At 40.4% G+C, this 24,194-nt stretch overlaps 1 long non-coding RNA gene across 1 annotated transcript; it reads right to left on the bottom strand.

Annotated features, from left to right (window-relative positions):
* Positions 1–1,400: 1,400 nt before the first annotated feature.
* LOC122020825 lies at positions 1,401–16,306 on the bottom strand. The gene is made up of 2 exons (XR_006122337.1): positions 16,069–16,306; positions 1,401–1,631 (listed from the first exon to the last, which is right to left on the bottom strand). It is a non-coding gene; the product is annotated as an uncharacterized LOC122020825 (long non-coding RNA).
* Positions 16,307–24,194: the final 7,888 nt, after the last annotated feature.

Raw genomic sequence — 24,194 nt, 5'->3', positions numbered from 1 at the left:
GAGGTCTGCGACTACCGTGTCAGTCCGTGGAGTCATTGTCCCCTCGATTCGGGCATTGCGTGTCCTAACCATGTTGATCTAAATAATGACAAATAGACTAGTGTAAGTGGTTATCGTTTTTTTTTTTTTAGCCAATCTAACGTACTGTTTTGTTTGTTTCTATCCATTTGTGAGATTGTTCTGGTATTATTCCTAACCTACCAAGATGTAATCCTAGTCCAAGACTATGACTAAAAATAAAGAATAAGGTAGCAACCATGCATCATAAATAAAGCATAAGCAATATAATAAAGCAAAGAAATAAATAGTAAGCAAATAATGTGACACAAGCAATAAAGCAAATAAAGCATAAGTATATAACAAGAAATTTAAGCGTAAGCAATATAAGAAATTCAAAGAATAAATCAAGCAAATAATATAACACAAGAAAATAAGCATGAGCATATAAAATTAAGCATAAACATTCTTACTTGGAGCGGCAGGTCGGAGACTTGATGTGTGTGTAGTGAGCTGGCAAAAACTTTGGCTCTGATACCAACCTGTAACGCCCGCCCTCCCTGCTAACCCTAAGGGACGGGGCTACGATACTCCATGTACAAATTTTTCTTTTTAAAACAGCGGAAGACTTAAAATAATTTTCTTAGTTTAATAAAAAAACTTTTCTTTTGTTTTTCTTTTCATCAAATCCGAACTACACTATCATGGCATCAATAACATGATATCAAATTAGTAGAAACATAACATCAAGTCACACATACGGTACTACAATTCATGATACCAAAGCATAGTTCTTTAAAAGTTTTTAAAGCAGGTTCTTATTTGGTTGCCTAGTGTAACGACCCACCTTCTGGGTACTGGCTGTAAGGCCGGTCGCTACAATTTATGCTAAACTATACTGTGCGGAAAGCTGGGCTAATTAAAATTTTACTCTACTAAGGACGGATACCACTGATAAGAAAGGTCTAAAGACCTTCTTTGCTGGTGTACACATGCTAAGGAGGGGAAACTGAACATCCCAACTGAGCTAGGGACTAGAAACTAAACTTCCCAACTACCTACAGACCTGCCGATCGATCCACAGATCGATCGGAGTCATCGCTCCCAATCGGATTGGTCGGCATCGATCCAGTGTGGTCGGATCGGCCTGCAGATCGATCCAGTATGTCCGATCGGCTTACCGACCGATCCGCACCAAACTCTCCCGAACGCCATCAGATCGGCCGGGCCTGGCCGATCGATCCAGAGGATACAAGAGATATCAGATCTGTCTCGATCGGCCTACCGACCGATCCAATGGCATCGTTGTGCCCCGATCGGTCCGAGACCGACCTTTCACATATGGGACGAATCCGACTTTGCACAAACCTCACACAACAACTCTAAACCAATGCAAATCACACTAATATAAAACTACTAACATTCTAAACCTGGCATACTACATAGTGCATGGTTTACTGTCTCATAACACTTAACAATCAAAACTGAATGATGGAAACTAAAAACGCAAGGTGCTAATACTGAAGTAAAACTGTTTAGATCCCAAAGATCTTTATTCCAACTCCTGCCCACACACATCTTGATAGCATTGCCCTCCAGCCTCCGCTACTGATCCACTTTTCCTTTACCTTTATCTGCAGTATAAGAAAAGTAGTATCTATAAGCTAAAAAGCTTAGTAAGAAACCATCTACCTCACAAAACATGCTACGATGCAAATATGATTTTAAATCATGCTGTTTAAAACATATGCTGGATATACTGAATAAACTAAGCATGGCATGGCATATAAGCATACAATCATGGCATATCTAAAGCTGAACATAAAGTCATCATGTATATTCACAGGGAAAAACTAAGCTGATACTAAGAACTGAGCTACGCTAATACTGAGCTACTGCTAGAACTGTACTAAATTCACGAACTAATTTGTGAAAGGTTGAAAACCGTATACATATAATAAGTGAAAATACTAAACATGCTGCTGAGGGGCCCGGCAACTGTACGTGCTATGCGCGCATCTCTAACTAGACCCGGGGTTGCAAGTCCCGAATTTAGTAGAGCTACTAGGTTATCTAAACCTAGGGACCGACTACGGGAGCCCAGCCCAATGGATATCTAATCCAGTACAGTGCCAACTGAAAAGTAAAATACTGAGTATAGCTAAACTGTTCTAAATTGCTCTTTCTAGGTTATCTGAACCTAGAGCTAGGTTGTCTGAACCTAGAGGCGACTGTGGGAGCCCACCCATTGGACCGTAGTCCCATATAAGCTAGAATAAACTGATTTACTAATTTAGATGCTTCTAATGCATTCAACCGTGCTAATAAAAATGCCTAAGTTGCATTCTTTTCTAAGCTGGTTATTTAATCGAACACCTAGTGCGCTTTAACTCCCCTCTCTATTAGGGAGACTACCTGTAGGCACCCAACAGCATCTAAACCACCAACTGAAGGAGAAAAGATGTGTCCGGCCCATCTAAAGGTACTCACTAAATCCCTAAACTTGCAAGGAGGGTTAAATACACCCTATGTGTCGAAAACATACGCATATAACTAAACTAATGCACAGAAAAATCACACGGTAGCTATTATACTGCAGGTGAGGGGTTTCTTACCTTGTGTGCTAGATTTCTTACTAATCTAATCGCTAGAAATTCCGGTGGAGACGACCTCTCGATGATTCGTTCGCGTCCACGCGTTCTTCTCGCGGAGGGGAACATCCTCGTATCGAAGATCTCGCCGGAAAGTGCTCCTAGAGCCCTTGGGGCTTGGTGTGCCGAGAGAGGAAGAAGAGGGAAGAGGCGGCGGTGAGGTCTCAGTGGTGAGGGTTGAGAAGTTGCCGAACCCAAAATAAACCAAAACCTATTTAAGTTCTTAATTTATATTAAGCGGATTATTGAACCCAACTCTAATATAAATATAATTTGTTCCTCTTTCTTTCAGCACGACCCTGCTGGGTTCAACCGGTTACTAACATTATTCCTAAACCATAGGTCTCGGGTTCGACCGCTTAAGCTATTTTATGTTCTATTTATTTTCACGTCTTAAAAATTTAAAATATCTATAAATTCCAAAAATCGTAGAATATTTATAATGCGCCGAGAATTTTCTGCTATAATCCCCATACCTTATAAAAGTTCATCCTCGAACTTAGAACAGGTGTCCTCACGCTCCCAAGTTGCCTCTTCATACTGTGTTGTGCCAAACGACTTTGACTAATGGTACTTCCTTGTTCCGTAATTTCTTAACTGCTTATCCGAATAGGCCGACTATCATAGCCGAGGTCTTCGCGATCCGCACTGACCGGGCTCAATCACCGGTGGCATCTGGTATGCTTCTTCAAAGATAGAGACATGAAATACGTTAGGACAATCGACATTTCTAGCTCTAGCTCATACGCTACCTTGCCCACTCTTCTCGCCGATAAGGTACGGTCCCACATATCCGGGACTTAGCTCTTCTTCCCAAAACGACATTACTTCATGGGAGCTACTCGAGGAACACCAATCCCCAACCAAAACTCTAAGGGTCTCGCACTGTATCAAGATAGCTTTTCCTGCCTCTCTATCCTCCGTGATCAGATATCCGTTGTGGTATCTACTAGATCAAGCTCTAGTTCCTTCTGCTCACCACTCATACCAGCAGATTGGTGATCTACACCTCCGCCCATAGAGAGCCTAAGGTGCCATGCCGATAGTGGCACGATAATGTTGTCATGCAAATTCGCTAAGCTGGATATTTGCACCAACTTCCTCAAATCTAGGCACACGCCGAGCATATCTTCGAGTACCGGTTTACTCGCCTGTCTCGACCATTTGTCTCATGGATGGAATGTCAGGTCAACTTTAACCGTGCACAATGTCGATCGTACACCCCTGTAAGTGTGATGTAAATCTGCCTCGTCAAATAATGGTACGTGGGACTCCATGAAGTCCGACGATCTCCGGATACAACTGAGCTAGCTTTCCATGGAGTAGGATATCTTGATAGCTAAAAGTGGCTGATTTAGTCAACCTGTTGACTATTACCCAGATGGCGTCAAAACCATTCGTGGTTCCGGGCAATCCCACTATGAAATCCATGAGATATCCTCCCACTTCCATTCTCGAATCAGATAGGCAGAACTCCTCCAGTCGTTGATGTTCGCCTTGACCCTCGATAAGTGAGGCGATGCTAACATATCTGGCGATGTCTCGCTTCATCCCGCCACTAAAATGTTTCTTAGGTCTTGATACATTTTGGTGGAACTGGATGCATCGCGTAGGGAGTCCCGTGAGCCTCATCTAAAATCTGCCTCGTTAGTTCCTCCCGATCTAGAACACGTAGTCTGTCACAAATTGTTGGAACCCCAAGGTGTTTTGATGTGATCAAACAAGCTAAGTTAGTCCTGCGTTTGTTTAACCTTGTGTCAAGTGTGCAGGAGCTTAGGAACACAGAAGTCGAGCGAAGACGCGGCTAGCGAGAAGGACTCAAGACGGAGAGAGCCGACGGCTCAAGGCCCGAGGGACGAGGTGTCCGCGGAAGAGTACACCGGTGGACGAAGGCGATTCCGAGGGACGAGAAACCGGAAGGAAGGCGCTCGAGGAGAAGGCCGGAACAAGGGTTCGGGTGAGCCTATTCCTAAGGCCGAGATCACCCAAGCTAGTGAGCCGGAGCGAACAAGACCTGGACCGAGGAGAACGAAGTCATCCCGGACAAAAGTCAACCGTAGTTGACTTTTTGCTCGGCGCCTGAACCATTCCGGCGCCGAGTCGGGCGCCGAATGCCCGGCCGAGTATGATTTTGACCAATCTTGATTGCATTCCGACCGTTGGGGATAAAGTTTATCTCTCGGGGCCTGAACCACTTTCAGCGCCTGACCAAGACTATAAATAAAGTACCGATCCATTAAAAGTAACTACTTGTAATTCAGTGCTTTCATTTGTGTTATTTCCTTCGTGCTTTCAACGTTGTAAGAGGCTACTCCGCCAGAGGAGAATCAATTAGTGCGCTTTTTTGCTTGGATTAACAATCCTCCGATCAAAACCAAGTAATTCCTCCGTGTCTATTTTTCTGTTTTAATTAGTCTCTTTTTAATTACAAGTTCTTTTAATTTAGTTGAATATCCGAGAAGGGTTTTTGGTTTTATTTCAGGCACCACCCTCCCCTCGCCTCCAAAGGGACCCAAGTGGTCTCGAGCCAGCGCTCAGAGGACTAACCGTCGATCAAGCAACAAGATGGCCGGACCAAGCATCGTTCCACCAAAATTCGAGGGAACGCAGACTGGAAGCGTCGTATGGAGGTATTCCTAAAAATAGATTTTGAAATTCGATTTATTATGAAATACGGTTTTGTAGCTCCAATAGATAAAGATGGAAAAGAAAAAGAAGAGAGCGATTGGACAAAGAAGGAGCAGAATGAGTCGGTAGCAAACAGTCGTGCGGAACATCACCTCAAGAGGTCAACCGCATTGGAAACTATTTATCTGCTAAAGAACTTTGGGAGAAGTTCTTGGAACTCCACGAAGGCACGTCCGAAGCAAAGCTCGCTAGAAGGGACATCCTCCTCAACAAACTGATGAACATCCGTCTGGAGAAAGGTGAGAAAGTAGCTGGTTTACACGCAAAGGTAAAAGAACTAGTTCTTGGTCTCAAAACCTTGAAACGGTAACAAACCGGACACTATACTCTACGCTACTCAACGCGTTCCAAGAACTCCTGAATGGACATCAATCGTCGACGCCTACTACATCTCAAAAGACCGAGGTAAGCACTTTAGAAGAGTTGTTTTCTACTCTAGAATTGCATGAAACCGGTATGCAGGAACGACAAAGGATACAACCTGGACTATGGCGTGAACGCAACCCGAAAGGATGAACTCGAGACTCGAAGACGATCAAGAAGCATACATGGTAAGAAATTTTAAAAGTTTTTAGATCTAATAAATTTAAAATACGGAATAAAAGGAATCAAAAAGGTGGAAGAAAGGTGCGGTGCTACCAGTGTCGGAAGGAGGGACACCTAAGAGAAGACTGCCCAGAACTCAAAAAGGCCAAAAGGAAGTCTCCCAAGAAACACAACCTAAAAGCAACTTGGGACGACACTTCTTCATCCGAATCAGAAGCTCAAGAATATGCCGGAATAGCACTAATGGCAAGCTACGATAGACAAAGTATATCAGAACCTAGCATCGATGAAGGGGGAGCGACGCAGTGAAGCAGGGGGAGATTCAGGCTTCAAGTCCGACATGGTAAGTGAGGTATGCCTCTTACCCCCTGATCAGCTTTACTCTGGTATCAAAGCTATGACTAAATCCATGTATAAATTAGAAAATAAAAATGTCAAATTAGAAAATGAAATTTTAGAAACAAAGAGAATTTTGGCAAAATCATGTCTTATAGAGGATTTTGAAAATTTGAAAATTGAAAATGAAAAACTAAAAGAAGAAATAGAAAGATTGAAAAAATCTAATGATTCAAATATTCCTACTTTTAAAAATTTAAATTAGTATTATAGATTTCATCAAAGTCAAATTAGAAATATATCAAAAATCTATATACCCAGGAAATACTTGATTAATCCTGTAGGTAGGAACCTTTACTGGATTCCAAAAACCTGTTTAACTTAAAATTAAAGTCAGACTTAGCATTTTCAGCAAGGAAATTAAACAACTAATTTCTTTATGAGGCTTTGTCTAAGGAAGTGGTTGTTGCTCCAATAACCAAGAAGGCCTAGTGCCTCGCCACGACCTGGAAGCCAACTATCGAAATGAAAAGTTTAATTGACTAACTGAAAAAGCATTAATTTAAATTACTTAATGCTTTAAAAGAGTTATTCAATTTGTGTTAGAAAATATTTAAAAACTTTCTAACTTAACTTAGAAATTCTTTATTATCTTAGAAATTTTCATGAAAATTGACTTAGAATTTTTTTAAAGTTAACTTAGATTTTTTTGCCTTATCATTTTAGAAAATTTTTTTTGGGAATGCTGAGATAAGTTTTAAACTTAAATTTTTTTTACACTTATGACTGTTCTTATCTGAAAAATATTTTTTTTCAAACGAAAAATTCTGAAGAGTGTCTTTACTAAATATTTTACACTCAAAAGTTCTTGTCTGAATTTACCTTAGACTTGTTTATAACCCCAATTTTTATGTGATCAAAGGGGGAGAAGTATGTTAAGTCTAGGGGGAGGTACTATAATTTTTCAATTGAAAAATATTTGGACTTATTTTAATATAAATTGTTTTTATTGCATATGGTTACCCTAACTTAACTTGGGTTGCTCACATCAAAAAGGGGGGAGATTGTTGGAACCCCAAGGTGTTTTGATGTGATCAAACAAGCTAAGTTAGGTCCTGCGTTTGTTTAACCCTTGTGTCTAAGTATGCAGGAGCTTAGGAACACAGGAAGTCGAGCGGAAGACGGTGAGCGAGAAGGATGACACGGGAGAGAGCCGACGGCTCGGTGCGTCTGAGGGACGAGGTGTCCACGAAGAGTACACCGGTGGACGAGAAGAGGCGTGCGCCGAGGGACGAGAACCGGAAGGAAGGTCGCGAGGAGAAGGCTGAATACGGGTTCGGTGAGCCCTATTCCAAGGCCGAGATCACCCAAGCTAGCTGAGCCGGAGCGAATGCATCTTAACCGAGACCGGACTTAATCGAGAGTCATCCGACAAAAGTCAACCGCATTGACTTTTTGGCGCCCGAACCATTCCCGGCGCCGGCAGGTCCGGACGCCGGAATGCTTCCGGCGCCGAGTATGATTTTGACCGAATCGCGATTGCATCTCGACCGCTGGGGATAAAGTTTATCCCGGGCGCCTGAACCACTTTCAGCGCCCGACCAAGACTATAAATAAAGTACTGATCTGTACATTAAAAGTAACTACTTGTAATTCAGTGCTTTCATTTGTGTTATTTCCTTCTGTGCTTTCAACGCTGTAAGAGGCTACTCCGCCCAGAGGAGAATCAATTAGTGCGCCTTCTTTGCCTTGGATTAGCAATCCTCTGATTGCAAACCAAGTAATTCCTCTGTGTCTATTTTTCTGTTTTAATTAGTCTCTGCCTTTTTAATTACAAGTTCTTTTAAGTTAGTTGAATATCCGAGAAGGGTTTTTGGTTTTATTTTGTAGGGCAATTCACCCCTCCCCTCTTGCCGGCCTCCAAAGGGACCTACAAATACAACACCCCTCTATCGGACACTCTGAATTCTCTACTTTCTGATTCCGCTAGCCCTTGCTTGATTTTCTGAATTTCAAGGTCCTGCTCCTGAGCTGACTGAATATCACCAAGCAAGGTAGACTCTAAGGTCATAGTAGAGAGCTGTCCAACGATGAGTTCAAGACCGAAATCTACGATCTCCTTCTGTAGGGTTGGTGACATGGCTCCTAGAGATAATAAGGTAGCACTGGACTTTCTGCTAAGTGCATCTGCTACCTTATTTGCTTTCCCTGGATGGTAGAGGATGTCTATATCGTAGTCTTTGACCAGCTCTAACCATCTGCGCTGTCGCATATTCAGATCCTTCTGAGTGAAGAAGTACTTCAGACTCTGATGATCTGTATACACTCTGCACTGAGCTCCATACAAATAATGTCTCCAAATTTTTAGAGCGAACACCACTGTTGCAAGCTCAAGGTCATGAGTAGGATAATTCTTCTCATAATCTTTGAGTTGTCTGGAGGCATAGGTGATCACCTTGCCGTTTTGCATCAGCACTGCTCCTAGTCCCAGCTTAGAGGCATCACTATAGATGTCAAAGCTGCTGGTGTTGTCTGGTAGAGCCAAAATGGGAGCACTGGTCAATCTCCTTTTCACCAATAAACTGCTCACGTCCCAATCGATACTGCTCTTTCCGTAAGAGTCGCTGGGAGACTATCCCGAGAAGTCCTCTACAAACTTTCTCAGAATATCCTCGCTAATCCCGTAAAGCTCCCGATTTCGTCGTTCTTAGGTCTCTTCCAGCTATTATCGCTTCTATCTTGGGATCTACCATAATACCATCCTTCGAGATGATGTGACCCAGAAGGACACCGATCTAACCAAAATTCACATTTCGTGAACTTGGCGTATAGCTGGTTCTGCTGAAGGGTCTGCAATACTAGTTTCAAGTGCTCAAATGTTCTTCCCGAGTTCTGAATAGATAAGAATGTCATCGATAAACACAATAACAAACTTATCTAAATACTCCCCGAATACTCAGATCCATGAATGTAGCCGGAGCATCGTCACGCCAAAGGGCATGACTACGAACTCAGAGTGTCCGTATCTGGTCCTGAATGCCTTTCTGGGTATATCCTTTTAACCTTCACCGATGATAACCTGATCCGAGATCTATCTTAGAGAACACCGCTGCTCCCTTCAGCTGGTCGAACAAGAGGATACCTGTTCTTGATTGTGACTTGGTTCGTGATCCGTAGTCTATGCACAGTCGCATGCTTCCATCCTTCTTCTTCACGAACAATACAAGCGCTCCCCGGTGAGTGACTCGGGCAGATGAAACCCTTGTCAAGCGGCTCCTGAGTTACTCCCAAGTTCCTCTGCTGGAGCCATGCGATAAGGTGCTTGGAGATAGGATTTGTACCGGGAATGAGCTCTATCTCAAAGTCAATCTCCTCTGGTGCTAAGCTCGGTAACTCTTCAGGGAAGATCTGGTAGTCATACGACTCGAACCTCGCTAGTTGGTTCTTGTCCCCGGTGGCTGACTATATGTGCTAGGAATTTCAGACATCCCGAATCCAGAGCTTCGTGCTTTCAAGAGAGAAGCTTCTTGGCCTTTCGTTCCCACAGATTCAAATTACACCGCCGCTTCAGTCGAAGATGACTTTCTTTACGACACTCTATGGTAGCACCGATCTCGATCGGAAGTCCATTCCAAAGATAACGCCATAGTCGGTCATTTCTAGCACTACGGATCACAAAAGAGCTCTCTCTCTATAATGACTGGCACCGCCTGAGCCAGTGAGTGGATGCCATGATCTCTCCCAAGGTAGTGCCAAAACCGGCCCACCGAGTACCTCGAGAGTATTTCTACTTTTCGAGAACATCCTAGCTATATATGAAAGGGTTGCCCAAGATCAAATAGAACAGGAGCATTATATTCGAAAATGCTAATCGACTGTGACAACCATCGAGGCATCACACGCCCTCTCCGGTGAGTGAGTAGATCCTCGCGTTCGCCATAGCTGGAGGGGCTTCTAATCTACCCGGCCGATAAGTGGACCTTCTAGAGCTGCCGATCCGATACAACCGAGGCCGGCCCGTGCATCCGAATCACGTGGTCGAGGAAGACCGGTCTTGTTCGGCACCGCTTGGCCATGTGCCCTTCTTGTCCACATTCAAAGCATCCTCGTGTGCCCACAAACCCCCGGGTGGAATTTCCCACAAGTAGCACACTTTGGATAACCGGGTCGCTTGCTAGATGGTCCTCCTTGGGTCACTCCCGATTAAGGCCACGCTGGAGTTCCCTTCCGCTAGAGCCGTGGCCTTTGCTTCGAGTGTGAGAGTTTCCTTGGCCTTTGACTCGAGGAGACTTGCTCACCGCTTGCTGCTCGTAATGCCGCGGTCAAGGCACCGCCACTAACTCCTCCGTGGTTTATGGCCCATGATGCCACCGTACCACGCTCATCGCTATCTCCGCCTCAACATCTTGAGCATCAACCGGATTCGTTCTTTCTCGTGCTAACTAGCTCTGCATGCACGAGCCAACTGTGAATTTCTTCACGCTTCCTCAATCGAAAGGTTGCCTCGACGAAACTTGAACTCGCCATAGTGGCGGTTTGTAACCCATATGTGAAAGAACTCCTCGAAGAATTCCTTCTCAAGTCAGCCCATGACATCGTCTCTTGCCTTGATTCTTTCCCACCACACGCGTGCGTCTCCTGTCAGGCGTAAGGAGGCACACTTCACCTTCTCATGTTCTGGCCAGTCCGAAGCTCCATCGTGCTCTCCAGTGTGTTTCACTAGTGCCTGAGAAGTTCTCCGGCTTGACTCGCGCCACTGGATCGAGATAGGCTTCCTTTCTTGGCTCACCGCTGGGACTGCTGGTCTGGTACTGGTCTCATGGCGTTGTAGGTGGTGGTGGAACCTCTAAGACTACCGGAGTCGTCAAATTCGGTTCCGGGGTGACTGGTACTCTGCGATTAGCCTTTAAAGTGACTATTTCTGTCATTGCTCAGTCACAGAATCGAGCCACTAATGTCAGAAGATCTCAAGTGAGGCACTAAACCGCCCGCCTTTGGGCTCAGAGCTAGTGCCCTTCTAGTCCGGGCGCCCGTGCCATTTCTAAAGACGAGAGAACATAACATAACTAATGTAATCACGGTTATATAACTACTAATGTCATGTTTAAAACTATCACATACTAACAAGGGAGGCATATAAACATGAACTGTAATAACAAAACAAGAAGCATAAATAAAGTAGAGGTATTCTTACTTGGAAGCTGCGTTCAATGTTGATGTGTGTGTAGGAAGTATGGAGCACTGCTCTGATACCACTCTGTAACGACCCACCTCCTGGGTATTAAAGGCCGGCCGCTACAATTTATGCTAAACTATACTGTGCGAAGCTGGGCTAATTAAAATTTTACTCTACTAAGGACGGATACCATCGATAAGAAAGGTCTAAAGACCTTCTTCACGGTGTACACATGCTAAGGAGGGAAACCGAACATCCCAACCGAGCTAGGGACTAGAAACTAAACTTCCCAACTACCTACTGACCGCCGATCGATCCACTGATCGATCGGAGTCGATAGCAGCGTCCCAATCGATCGGCCATCGATTGGGAGTAAATGTCGCGAGCACCAGTGGCTCACTGATCGATCGGCCGACCGATCCAGTGCACCAAACTCTCCGAACACTATCAGATCAGGGTCTGGCCGGTGGCCGACCGATCCGAGGATACAGAGCATATCAGATCTGTTCGGATCGGCCTACCGACCGATCCAGGGCATCGCCAGCCCCGATCGGTCCGGAGACCGTCGAGTTCGATTTCCCGGAACTGATTTCAACACTTCGTGCAAAACCCCGCAGACAACAACTCTAAACCAATGCAAATCACACTAATATAAAACTACTAACATTCTAAACCTGGCATACTACATAGTGCATGGTTTACTATCTCATAACACTTAACAATCAAAACTGAATAATGAAAACTAAAAACGCAAAGTGCTAATACTGAAGTAAAACTGTTTAGATCCCAAAGATCTTTATTCCAACTCCTGCCCACACACATCCTGATAGCATTGCCCTCCAGCTTCCGCTACTAATCCACTTTTCCTTTACCTTTATCTGCAGTATAAGAAAAGTAGTATCTATAAGCTAAAAAGCTTAGTAAGAAACCATCTACCTCACAAAACATGCAACGATGCAAATATAATTTTAAATCATGCTGTTTAAAACATATGCTGGATATACTGAATAAACTAAGCATGGCATGACATATAAGCATACAATCATGGCATATTTAAATCTGAACATAAAGTCATCATGCATATTCACAGGGAAAAACTAAGCTGATACTAAGAACTGAGCTACGCTAATACTGAGCTACTGCTAGAACTGTACTGAATTCACGAACTAATTTGTGAAAGGTTGAAAATCGTATACATATAATAAGTGAAAATACTAAACATGCTGCTGAGGGGCCCGGCAACTGTACGTGCTATGCGCGCATCTCTAACTAGACCCGGGGTTGCAAGTCCCGAATTTAGTAGAGCTACTAGGTTATCTAAACCTAGGGACCGACTATGGGAGCCCAGCCCAATGGATATCTAATCCAGTACAGTGCCAACTGAAAAGTAAAATAGTTATCTGAACCTAGAGCTAGGTTGTCTGAACCTAGAGGCGACTGTGGGAGTCCACCTATTGGACCGTAGTCTCATATAAGCTAGAATAAACTGATTTACTAATTTAGATGCTTCTAATGCATTCAACCGTGCTAATAAAAATGCCTAAGTTGCATTCTTTTCTAAGCTGGTTATTTAATCGAACACCTAGTGCGCTTTAACTCCCCTCTCTATTAGGGAGACTACCTTTAGGCACCAAACAACATCTAAACCTCCAACTGAAGGAGAAAAGATGTGTCCGGCCCATCTAAAGGTACTCACTAAATCCCTAAACCTGCGAGGAGGGTTAAATACACCCTATGTGTCGAAAACATACGCATATAACTAAACTAATGCACAGAAAAATCACACGGTAGCTATTATACTGCAGGTGAGGGGTTTCTTACCTTGTGTGCTAGATTTCTTACAAATCTAATCGCTAGAAATTCCGGTGGAGACGACCTCTCGACGATTCATTCGCGTCCACGCGTTCTTCTCGCGGAGGGGAACGTCCTCGTATCGAAGATCTCGCCGGAAAGTGCTCCTAGAGCCCTTGGGGCTTGGTGTGCCGAGAGAGGAAGAAGAGGGAAGAGGCGGCGGTGAGGTCTCGGTGGTAAGGGTTGAGAAGTTGCCGAACCCAAAATAAACCAAAACCTACTTAAGTTCTTAATTTATATTAAGCGGATTATTGAACCCAACTCTAATATAAATATAATTTGTTCCTCTTTCTTTCAGCACGGCCCTGCTGGGTTCAACCGGTTACTAACATTATCCCTAAACCATAGGTCTCGGGTTCGATTCCCGCCTAAGCTATTTTGCGGTTCTATTTATTTTTGCTGCTTCCGCTACTCGGAAAATTCTGGAAAAATATCTAAAAATTCCAGAAAAATCGTAGAATATTTATAATGCAGTTTCGAGAATTTTCGGGTGTTACAATCGCTACTCATGCTCAAACATAGCAAAGGAATCATACTAACTGAAATACTAAACATGTATAGCTAATCATGCTCACAAATAGCAAAGAACAGTAAAATAACTCATGCTCTTCTATTAGTAAAGAAACATACTGAAAGGCTAAACATGTAAGGCAAGTCTATACTATCATGCTTGCATAAAGAACTTAACTTACTGAATTCTAAACACCTTTTGTATCTTATTTCACTTGCTTAAAGCCTTATTCTTTAATACTTACGTGAAACTTATTTTTTTTACTTGTTCAAAAGCTTATACTTTTAATACTTCAAAATAATAATCAACTTCTTCTTGGGCCCGGCAACTGTACTTGCTTTTACTTTTGTAACGACCCGACCCATTTGGCGGCCCATTTGGCGACCCTCAGGTGCCGTTACTACTAGGTTATCTGAACCTAGGGACGACTATGGGAGCCCAACCCAAGGGCAACTGAGAGTCCAGTACAGTGCCACTGATAAAAGTAAAATACTTGTTATCTTTTAATACTTCTAATATATAATGCCTTGGCATTTTAATAAGCACCTTGTGTGCCAAAATCCCTAAAGTCTTGACTTTGGGATCTACTTAAGCCTTGGCCTTTTTCTTTCTTTTCTTTATCTGTCTTATACTTTTCTTTATCTTTCTTATACTTTTCTTAAACCCAAAATACTGTTAGGGTACTTTCGTATGCATCTATGAATGAAACTAACTATGTAACACATAACCATGCATAGAATACAAAAGAAATCTGCACATACAATACTTATCAAAAATCTGCACAAATGCTTAACAGAAATCTGCATACTAGCTTGATAAAAATCTGCATAATAGCTTAACAGAAATCTACATACTAGCTTAACAAAATCTGCACTTGTTTAACAGAAATTCTGCAAAGAAACTTAACAAAAGAAACATATTCTGGCTAGTACAGATTTTCATCGTCTCTCAAACTTCCTTTCCATAATATGACTAATACACAGCTTATCTGGAATTCACTCAATAAAGATATTATAACTTGTAATCCATTTAAAACTCCAGAATCAGCCAAGCACAGATGTTATCCATATACTTGAATGGAAGTAGCATAACTAAACCTCAAACTCAGATTCATCATAAGCAATTTATCTAAACCTCATGCTCAGATTTAATGTAAGTAAATTATCTAAACCTCATGCTCAGATTTAACATAAGCAAATTATCTAAACCTCATGTTCAGAACCTTAAATCTGTATACTCGAATGGAAGTAGCATATCTAAATTACTCACATACTTCTCACCTGTTAAATTCATTACATCAATTCAAATCATCTTTAGTCTTAACACATGATACTCACCAAATCTATACTTGAATCTGTAGGTTTTGCTACCACATCCATGATCAACTCAAGAGAATCCAAACATCAACAATTAGTTTCACGGAACTTAAACTAGCTTCAAAGGGACTAACAAATAAAAATCTAACTCATGCATAGGGAAGTAAAAGATGGATCAAGAAAATTGCTACTAGAAACCAAAACTTCGTGCATGGATTAACTACTAAGAATCCAACTGAAACTTTTCGAATTAAATCAGTTCATTGTTGTTTACTTGGCAACAAAGGGTTTAGAACTGCATATTTAAAGAAATGAACAGAGAACTGCACAAATCCTAATGCACAGCAAATTTCAAAGGCTGTTCTGTTCATGCCAATTTAGTAGCACCACCCATCCTGACACTATCAAAGCTATCTCATCCAGAATCAAGAAAAGTATAAACATAACATCAAGATCATTGTTTCATTGACCTAACAACATGGAATTATCTTATACTAAAAAGAACCAAAATCGATAATCCTTCTTCATGTTCGATGCTACAAAGATTTGCTACTAAGAACTTATGAACATAGCTGTTCTTCACGTTCTGTTAACAAAGTATACTATTCTGCGGTAAGCTACAACATCAACCTACAAACTTTAGAACAAAACTAAACCCTCTCTTGTACCTTGCCCAACAACAAGATTCCAAACTAATCATCCTCTTTCTTTCTTTAGGCTCACGGCAGTAAAACTCCTAACTCAATCATCCTTCTGATCAGTACCACAGTAAACAAACAAGAGAAACCAAAGTGCTACTAATAAGGAAAAATTGTCACTGAAAACCTAAATTCAAATCTGTTCTTCATGCTTACTGAACTAATTTGTCTCTTCTTTCTTTAGGATTCACGGCAGCCAACAAAAACCAAGTTTTCTTCACGGTAAAACTCAAGAAAACAAGAAGACAGCAAAGCAAAAAATTGGAACAACTCTTACCGCAGGTGAGTAGCAACTTACACTTCGTTTCTTGGACTTACAAATCCGGATTAGGCAGCTAGGGCTTCGGGAGAACTCGAGCTCTCGGCCTCTCCTTGCGCCCACTTGCTCTTCTCAACGAGGGGATCACGAAGGTGAAGAAATCTTCGGAGAACACCCTCGCTGGCCGCCGGAACGCCCCTTACTTGCTGCTGCGGTTTCGCCCAACGAGAAGCGCCGACGCGAGCGTGAGAGGAGAAGAGAGGTTCGGGTGAGAAAAGTTTTGGGGTTCGGGAAAAACTTAAGCTGTTTTTTATAACTAAGATTTTTATTAATTATTATACCTTGAATATTATTCACTCTTTCCTTATTTAACATCGGCCGCCAGCACAGCTGGTCAGGTGGGTTTTGCTCGGGTCAAAGGCCTCGACTTCGATCCCTCAGCCGCGCACTTTTAATTTCAATTTATTTTAAACGTCTCAACTATAGCTTAAATATTTGTTGCTGCTTATCTAATTATCAACGACTGCTAGCCCAGTTGGTTGACTGTGTTTTGCTTAAGGCGTGGCTCCCAGGTTCGAAACTCGGCTGCAACCATTTTTTTCTTCTTATTTATTCTAAACGTTCCAACTACTGAATATATACATTTCGCTCCATATATGGTTAATAAAAATCGTGTATCTCAGCTGGTTAGGCTGGTTTTGCTCGAAGTCACAGATTGCAGGTTCAAATCCTGGCTTCAACATATCCCTTTTCTCTTGTTTTTTTAAACTTCTTTCTCTTGGTAAAAATACCAAACGAACTCCAAAAATTACATAAAAATACTCTAAAAATTTCTAAAAATCTCTAGAATATTTTAAAAGTATTTACAAATATTTTTATGGACTTTTAGAACTCTAAATCATGAAATTTGGGGTGTTACAATTCTCCCTCCCTTATAAAAAGTTCGTCCTCGAACTTAGAATAATTCCGGATATTTCTATCTCATACTATCCTCTCGCTCCTAAGTAACTTCCTCATGCTTCTGGTTCTAAATGACTTCCACTAATGATACTCTTTTGTTCCTTGGAAGACCTGTTATAAGGTCTCTGGAGACCATAGGTGCACTAGTCACACCAAATGGCATGACTATAAATTCGCAGTGTCCATATCTGGTCCTGGAAACTGTTCTGGGTGCATCACTTCCTTTCACTTTCAACTGATGGTTCCCTAAAACGCAGGTCTGTTTTAGAGAACATTATTGTCCTCTTTAGTTGATCCAATAGATTATCTATTCTGGGAAGAGGGTACTTGTCCTTAATTGCTACTTTGCTCAGCGCTCTAAAATCCATGCACATCCGCATAGATCCGTCTTTCTCCTTAACGAACAACTCTGGAGCTCTCCGGAATGAATGACTAGGGCGGATGGAACCCTTGTCAAGTAGCTCTTAAAATTGTTATTGTAACTCTTTTAACTCTGCTGGAGAAATTCGATACAGAGCTTTTGAAATTGAACAGGTATCAGAAAACAACTCAATTTCAAACCCTACTTCTCTGTTGGGAGATAGACCAAGTAGCTCTTCAAGAAATTCCTCTGGGTATTCGCAGACTATCCGAACATCTTCCTGCTTGGGTCTTTCTTGTTATCATTGTCCTTCTAATTCTAATTACTTAACTGGGGCTTCTGACTCCCCACTGTCTTGTCCTCTATCTTAACATCAGGTTATGCCAAGAATAATACCTGATATCTTCTCAATCCTTTCTAAACATACTTATGTATATATGAATATACGAGAAACAAAACTAAAATTGTCTCATTTCTTTCTAAGCATATGTATCAAAACATAGAAAATCAAAACATGAATTTTCTTCTTTCCTAAGCACATATAAGCAGATACTCTATACTGCAAATAATAAAGAAAGCATAAAAGAAAATTAAATACTTTCTTACTTGAAGACGGCAAGGATGGTGCTGATGTGTGATGCTGGAGAATGGGACCTGCTCTGATACCAACTGTCACACACATCTCCTTGCCTCTCCTGCTGCTCCTTTAGCTCATCCAGCTTTTTCCTTTATCTGTGGTACAAGGAAAGTAAGCTATGAGCACTCATGGCTCAGTAAGTTCCTTTCCTACTCACTAAAACCGAAAATCATCACATGATCAAAGAATGTCTCAACATAACATGATCTCAACTAGTCATGGCATAACATATCATACTCTTTAAGCATATCATGCAACATAACAAAATCATAACTAGTCATGGCATATCATCTCTTAAAGCATAGCATGAAACATAACATAATCGTATCTAATCATGGCATATCATAGTATCATCATAAGGTGGCATGGCATATCAAGCTCTTAAAGCATAGCATGAAACATAACATAATCGTATCTAATCATGGCATATCATAAATCATAGCATCATCACAACATGATCATAAGGTATATGCAATATGATTTTGAAAACATGTATCCGAAAAACATGTGTATGTCTCATGATCTTTAAAACCATTTCTTCTTACATATATACTTGAACATAATATCAACATAATCAGGGCCCCGGCTTGTACCACACATAGATAAATCACGTAGATATGCGCGCTTCCTAAGTATATCCAAGGTAGCAAGTCTTGAATCATACTAGGAACTAGGTCCGGATCACACAGCCATAGACCTAGGGGCGTACTAAGGAGCCCATCCCTTTGTTTTTACTAGCCTGGATCACACAGCCAAAGGCCTAGGGGATGATTAGGAGACCACCCTTGGTACAAGCCTTACAAAGTAAAGTAGCATGTATAAAAATGCATCATTTAGTCACATAGCATATCATAGAAGTATGCATCACTTAGGCATATGTTATGTCATAAAAGTATGCATCACTTAGGCATACATCATATCATAAATAGTATGCATCACTTAGGCATACATCATGTCATAAAAAGTATGCATCACTTAGGCATACATCATGTCATAAAAAGTATGCATCACTTAGGCATACATCATGTCATAAAAGCATGCATATTTTCACCACATAGCATATCATGAGAGCATGCATATTTTAAGCACATAGCATATCATCAAAGCATGCATATTTCTATCAACATAGCATATCATGAAAGCATGCATATTTTAAGCACATAGCATATCATCCAAGCATGCATATTTCTATCCACATAGCATATCATGGAAGCATGCATATTTTAAGCACATAGCATATCATCCAAGCATGCATATTTCTATCCATATAGCATATCATGAAAGCATGCATATTTTAAGCACATAGCATATCATCAAAGCATGCATATTTCTATCCACATAGCATATCATGAAAGCATGCATATTTTAAGCACATAGCATATCATCAAAGCATGCATATTTCTAAGCACATATCATATCATGGAAAGTATAAATCACAAGCATACATGTTTAAGCATAAGGGTGTATCATGTGATTATACTATCATAAGAAACATGGTAATATAGTTAGCTTGGGTTCTAAGCTTCCTAATCCCTTGGGTTCTTATCATGGCCGAACCCCCCCTTAGATCTCAATTTAGGTAAAAACAACCTCCAAGCATGTGGAACCTAAATTATCATCACATCAATTTCATAGGAAGCATTATAAGCATGATTAACTTGGTTTCTAAGTTCTCCAAGTCCCTAAACTTCATGTGGTCGAATCCTATCAGGTGTGAAACAAGGTCCCAAATGTCATGAAAGCATGGAAACCTTAAACCATATTTATAGCATTTTTTTCCAAGTAACATAGTAAGCATATTTGAGCTAGTTCCTAAGTTCTTCAAGCCCTTAACATATGTCATGGCCGAAATTTAACAAGTATTCATCAGGGCTAAAAGCAAGCATACAAGCATGTGAACTTGAACTAACATCATGTATAAATTCATAATAAGGCATCATACAATGGGTATGGCCGAAACTTACCCTAGCCTCATTTTAGGTCATTAAACAACATGTAGCATGAGAACTTTGGCATTCTACTTATCATATTTCATGTAGAGTGACATGAGCATATTTAATTTTTGTTCTAGGATTTCTAGGGCATCTATCCCTTCATGGCCGAAACATACAATGGTCCATTTAGGTCATGGAAAAATTATACAAGCATGTGACTCAATCAACATATTATCATATTTCCATAAGAAGCATTTTTAACACAATTGGTTTAAATTCTAAGGCCTCTAGGTCATTTAACCCTACTTGGCCGAGACTCATCAGTGTTTAACTTTGCTTCAAATAGCCTAAAAGCATAGGAAGTCATACAAGTTTCATAGCATGTATAAAGCCAAGCATAATAAACATACATGTGAATTGTGTCTTAGGCTTCCTAGGTTTCTTTCCTTTTTCTTTTATTTTTTCTCATGGCCGAAACCTACCAATCTCTAAACTAGGTTTTAAGTGGCCTAAATGGAAAACCTAAGTAAGTTTCATGGCAAAAATTACTAAGAACATCATATACAAATTTGGTTCATAAACAAGCTAGGACCCTTGTGCTCTTACATGTCATATATCATGTAACTAAATTCTCTATACCCTAATTAAGCATGAGAGCATTAAACAACTTTCATATCTTAATATCACAGAGGTCTTGAGCATGTTAAAATTTTTTTTAAGCTTTTCTAAGCTATCCATCTTATCATGGCCGAAAATCTTAAATGAAGAGTTCATGAATTTCTAGCAATATTCAACATGCAATTCTTTAAGAGAACTCTATATTCTATCATATAAATATGGTTACTTAAATTTAAAGGTCTTCCTAACTCTAAGCTCTTTTCTTGGCCGAAACATATGAGTGGATTTCTTTTGGTTCCAAGTAACTTTCAAGCAAGAAAAACCAATAAAAGACCCTTAGTGATTCATGGAGGGAATCTTGTACTAGTTTGGTTAAACAATGATTTCCCTAACCTCTTTAAAATATTTTTGGCCGAAATTCTAGGGTTAGGTACTCCTCTGACCAAGCATCATATAGGTATAAAAACATGAAGGAAAACCTTCCTACATAGCATAGAAAAAATATCATGAAATGAGGACTTGTTTAAACCTTCCTAGATTTGAAAACTCTTCTTTGGCCGAATTTTTTCTTAAATTCTATTCTAGGTTTTCTAATCCTCATAAAATCTGAAAAGAACATAAAACGCCTTGTACCACAGGTGAGGGGAAGCTTACATCCTTTTCGCTTGTGGTTCTAAAGTGTGATGATGGAAGAAGAGGTCTCTTCTTCTAGTTCCCTTCCCTTGATTCCCTTGCTAAGTCCTCCTTGTATCTTAGGCTTTCCTAGGAGAAAACCTTAGCTTGGGGCCGAAGATGGAGGAGAGGGGACTGAGGGTTCGGTGAGGGAGAGGAGAGAATGAGAAAAATGAGAGAAAAATAAAATCTCCTCTTTACATACTCTCTTTTATGTTAAGGGGGAAGAGGTAGCAAAATCGGTTTTTGCTTTCCTTCTCCCTTAGCCCTTTTTTTTTTATTTTCTTTTATTTATTTTATTTTCTAATTTATTCTCATCATTCATGATGAAACAAGGGGGAATGAATCCCCTTAATTCTCCATTTAAGGTCACGGCAAGAGAGGGAAAAGAGAGAGGAAGGGAGGAAGGCAAGTTGCCTTTCTCTTGCTCTTTTCTTGCTTTCTCTTCTTAGATCTTTACTCCTATCTTTATCATGCATTCCCTTTCTTTGCTATCAATATCTTCTCTCTATCCCAATTGGTTTCTAGTAATTAATTCTATAAATTATAATATAAGAGGTTCAAGGTTCAATCCTTGACCTCCTCTTCTTTTTATTTCATTTTATTTCTTTTTGCTTCAACTCACTTCTTATTATTTTTCTAAGGCAAAATTCATCATTCTCTTATTTATCTTAAAAGCTTAGTGGGTGTTACACTTCTTGCACTCGAGGAGACCATGGATACTCATTTTGAGGAGATGCGTATGGATATAGCTAAGGTGTGCATGGTGCTTGCCACCGATGGGCGCCAACAAAGTGATCTACAAGTGAGCATTGACTCTTTGGCTGCCCTAGTATGCTCTTAGATGTCGGGCCATCCTTCTCAGCTTTCTCCTCCCATGAGTGTTGTTCCTCCTATTGTAGATGCTACTCTAAGTACTGCTGTTACTGATCCTGCTGAGGATGACATTGTTGAGTTTTATGTCTCTATCTGACTTATGTATACCACACCTTTTGTATGGGTGTTTTTATGACTTGTCTTTTATGGTTTGTACTTCAGCTACTATTTGCATGTGATATATGATATGTAATTTTTATAGATTTATGTTATGATGGAGGTGTACTTCGTCTTGCTATCATATTTTTTTGATTCGTTGTTTGTATGATACGTAGGGGTGTACCCTATAGTTTCATTGGTTTAGGATGCACATATTGACGGGGAGTTTCTCTTTTCTTTTGATATTTAGCAAAGAGAGAGAAATATGAGATTTAAATTCATTCTTTTTTGATATGAAATTAACTCATGTTCATTTGATATCATTGTTTATTATCTTGATGTTATTATGATATGTTGGAAACTGGCCTAAACTTAAATAAATTATCAAACATCAAAAAGGGGATGATTGTTGGTGCAATCATACCCGAGAAGTTTTAATCTGTTGGTAGTTATTTAAGTTTAGGTTAATATGTTGGATCTAATTCAACTTAAAAGTGTGCAGGATGGAAGAAGTCTAAGAAGCTCGGTGACCGGATTATTGGCAAGAAGAAGTCCTTGCATGTTAGAAGACTAAAGGCAAGGCAAGAGAAGTCCAAGAAGGTTGAGGACCTAATTCTTAGCATGAAGAAGCCCTTATAGGTCGGAAGACTGGATGCAAGATAAAAGAAGTCCAAGAAGGTCGAGGACCAGATTCTTGGTATAAAAACTAGAAGATGAGGAAGCTCCAAACACAAAGTCCAGGGAACAAGAGGTTCATGTGGCATGAGGTACTTGGGATCGATTGGGTTTAAGGATGAAAATCCCATTTTAGGATATACCAAATGATTTGTAAGTTTTCCAATCAATTAGTGAGCTAAAGCCTAAAACCCAGAAGCAAAAGAATGTATCAATCATTGACTAATCAATTGGAAAACCATCAATTGATTGGATAATCGATTGAGAAGCAACTTCGCGAGAATAGAGTGTTCCCGGGTCGATTATTTGATTGATCAGGAATTCCCAATTAATCAGTCGATTAATTGAGAAGCTACTCATGTGAGAACAAAGCATTCCCAGATCGATTATTTGATCGATTGGGAATTCTCAATCGATCAATCGATCGAATGAGAAGCCACTCGCACGAGAATAGAAAGTTCCCTCAATTAATTAGCTAATTGATTCAAAGCTTTCTTCGTGAGAACAGAAAGTTCTTCAATCGATTGGCTAATCGATTGAGAAAGTTTCTTCATGAAAATAGAAGGCTCCCAAATTGATTAACTGATCAATTATAATGGGTAAATAATCAAGGCTTAATACCAATCGATTGGCCTTCAAAATAGAATAATCTTAATAGTCGATCTAGAGTTGGTAGCGCTCAACGGGTATGTCAGACACACCATAATTGATTGGGATCTTCACCAATCGATTGGAAGCAACGAAAAGATAAGAAACAACTAGATTTCAAAGAGTTTAAAAGGGGATATTTTGATGCAATAAAAATAACTATTCCATTGCTATTCTCCTATGAAGCTCTCATCTTAAATCCTCAAGCAATATAAAGAAGAAGAATCAAGCAAATCACTTTCTAATCTTTTCTCTCTTCTTTTCCTTGTTGTATTCTTTTGAGAGTTTCTTCAAAGCTTTGTAGTGAAAGGTTTTTCCACCTTTGGTTTTTTCTGAGAAAGAAAAGTTCATAGTGGAATATGCAACTACTGGTGTAGACCCTTGGATTAGTCACCTCAAGAATGTGGAGACCAAGTAAATCAAGTTGTTAGCAATCTAGGGTTCTAGACTTCAAGTATCCTCTGCAAAGAAGAAATCAAAGCGAGCTATTCCCCCCCCCCCCCCCCCCCCCCCCTCTGTCACTGTTAGAGTGTATACTAAAAGCCTAAGCTTTTGTAAACATTTATTTTGAATAAAGAATCACATTTGGTCAAATTATCTACATTTGTTTGTAGTTGTTCAATTAATTTATATTGTAGATAACATAGTATATGGTGTCACATACAGAAGATGATGTTATCAATAC

This window comes from Zingiber officinale, chromosome 9A (assembly GCF_018446385.1).
Source record: "Zingiber officinale cultivar Zhangliang chromosome 9A, Zo_v1.1, whole genome shotgun sequence".
Lineage (NCBI taxonomy): Eukaryota > Viridiplantae > Streptophyta > Magnoliopsida > Zingiberales > Zingiberaceae > Zingiber > Zingiber officinale.
This window is presented reverse-complemented; position numbering and strand designations above follow the sequence as displayed.